This window comes from Dipodomys spectabilis, unplaced genomic scaffold (genome assembly GCF_019054845.1).
Source record: "Dipodomys spectabilis isolate Male_0828 unplaced genomic scaffold, ASM1905484v1 ptg000228l, whole genome shotgun sequence".
Lineage (NCBI taxonomy): Eukaryota > Metazoa > Chordata > Mammalia > Rodentia > Heteromyidae > Dipodomys > Dipodomys spectabilis.
The window spans coordinates 6514944-6517588 of record NW_024870905.1 but is presented as its reverse complement, the minus strand read 5'-3'; the positions used below and the strand labels follow the sequence as shown (position 1 = coordinate 6517588).

General features: G+C 33.5%; 1 pseudogene; it reads right to left on the bottom strand.

The window, feature by feature from the left end:
• Positions 1-2049: 2049 nt before the first annotated feature.
• On the bottom strand, positions 2050-2149 carry LOC122123454 (annotated as a pseudogene).
• Between the last annotated feature and the right edge of the window lie 496 nt (positions 2150-2645).

Below are 2645 nucleotides of genomic sequence, written 5' to 3'. Positions count from 1 at the left end.
TGATCAAAGCAATAGTTCAGAATCAGCAAGCAAGAGGTCAGAATCATGCTTCCAGTGCAAGTGGGTCACCAGTAAGTAATCCTCAATACCAGTTTCCACAAAGTTTTCTCACAGATACAATCAGCCTGCCCCTGCCTTTTCTAGCTGCTTTCCTAGCCTGTACCTATTCCTTCATTGTACAGGAAAAGTGTGATTCAACTGATTTCAGTCAGATCTGTTACTAGTGCTATCAAGGATTTAGATTCTTATGCAGGCTATTAAAAAGGTATTTACTAATTTCAAGTAAATACATAAATTCTATTTCCATCTTTTTTTAAAAAAAATTTCTGCTTGTTCTATAAATTGGTCAGAGGCATGGATTTTGTGGATAGCTCATCTCTGTCTTTCATGGCTCTCATAGATAATATGATTGCTCCATAATTATCCTAATTTATATTGTTTTATATTTTGGGTTGCATCATTTCACTTTCTGCACTGCCATTTCCCAAATCATTTATATAGGAGGCATTATTTCACATTTTCTCATTCCTAGAATAAGTTGCACATGAGGACACCACTGGTCCTCATTTTCAGTCTGTACCTTTGAATATGGAGGAACATCTTTCCTCTGCTCTCCATTTATTCCCTAATCTCCAGTTAGAATAATTTCGAATAGTAAAAATGGAAAAAGAAAATAAATCATGGTGAAAAAGCATACGCAGAGAATTCACCAGATATTTCTGACCAGTTCAACCAACATGAACTATTAGGGAAATACATGGACACCTCATTTCCACTGGCACTCAATGTATCTTGTTAGGCAATTCTAATGAAGATGAGGAACAAGATGAAAATGTGAGGGATGATAAAAATTGCAAGAAAAAAAATGGAGAAGGATCCAAGCAAATTTCTTCTCTGGGCTGCTGAAAATAACCAGCTTACTACAGTGCAGAGAATACTTTCCAAAAAGGCTACTCATGTGAATACTAGGGATGACAATGAGTATACCCCTCTTCATCGGGAAGCCTACAGTGGACACTTAGACATTGTCCGTGAGTTGGTGGCTCAAGGGGCACATGCAATAACTGTAGATGGCTGGACACCCCTGCACAGTGCATATACGTGTAATAATACCAGAGTGGCTTCTTTCTTCTTCATGATGCAGATACCAATGCCCAAACTAAACGCTTTTTGACCCCCTTGCATCTTGCTGCTGGTAATTGAGATAGCAAAAATACACTGGAACTGTTGAACCAATATGTCAAACCAGGTCTGAAGAACCACTTGGAAGAAACTGCATTTGATATTACCAAAAGGATAAGTATGTATCACTACCTCTTTGAAGTTGTGGAAGGCTGTACAAATTGTTCTCCTAAATCCTAATGATTCGGTTAATTTTCTTAAATTTCAAAAATGTCATTAATTCCTTTTTGTCAATACAACATATTTTCACAATCCAAATAACAACATCTTATAGTAACAATTCATGGATTCTGTGGAGTTCTTCAAAGTGAATTGTCTGCTTTTGATGTCAAAATGTATTCAAGAGTTTTTGTATACATCTATAATGATTTATGCAGAGTTTGTGATTTTGTTGATCGGAAATAATTTTAACTTATCTGTTGAAATGAGTAGTATAGAAACTAAAGATATTTCCGGTGTTTGTCTGAAAAATTATATTTTAAAATATTCTATATTCTATGTTTGTATAGTGTCCATAATCTATTTTATTCTCTCCTAGATATAATACATTAAATTCTACATTGTTTTATAACATATAGGTTCATTAATGTGTCCTTTCAGATTGCATTCCATACAGAAACAGTTTAAGATTCCTTTTTTTTCCCCTAGGTCCTTTTAGTATTATATTTCTTTGGGATAAAACAACAATGTTGTCTAATTTCAAAAGTTGTGTAAAGGTTATGCTATGTAAAGGCTTTTCTAAGGTGAAAATTTAATACACTGATGTCAAAGTAACTTTTAATTATATGAATTAGGTGGTTTGTTACACTTGTAATTTTGTAATCAACTTTTTAATAGCTGTTTTTCATTTCTTGCATCTGAAGAATGAAAAATTTTGAATAATTCACAAATTTTCATATCATCCTTGTACAAGTGCCATGTTAATCTCTGTATTGTTGTAATTTTGGTATACAAGCTGCTGAAGAATGTAGTATCCTGTAAATTTTAGTAGCTAATGATGAAATATTTATACAGGCTTATATGCTTAGGTGCCTATTTGTAACAAGGAAACCTTATTGTTCCTAAAAATGCTATTAATCTTATTTCCCTAAAATTCTGTGAATAGTTGAAAAAAATATGTTGTTCAGTTGATTGCTCACATTTGCAATTTTTTTGTCAATGACTATTTTAAGTCTTTTTCACTTAGAATTTGATCAAACTTTCAAGTATTAATAGCTAAGTCCAAAGGAGACGGCTTTTTCAAGTACTTATTTATAAAACTGTGTTAGATCTGTGGAGCCAATGGATTCAAAGTAAGCCTTGTTTAAGAGCTACTTCTAAATATATGGAGCTGAGATTTTCCCAAATGAGGTCTTACTGGCACAAATGCCTACCTGACCCTTTACCCTTCTTCCATGTAGGAATAGACCAACCAGAATATCTTACTCTGACAGCATATATTGTATTAGTGGAACAAATCTAAT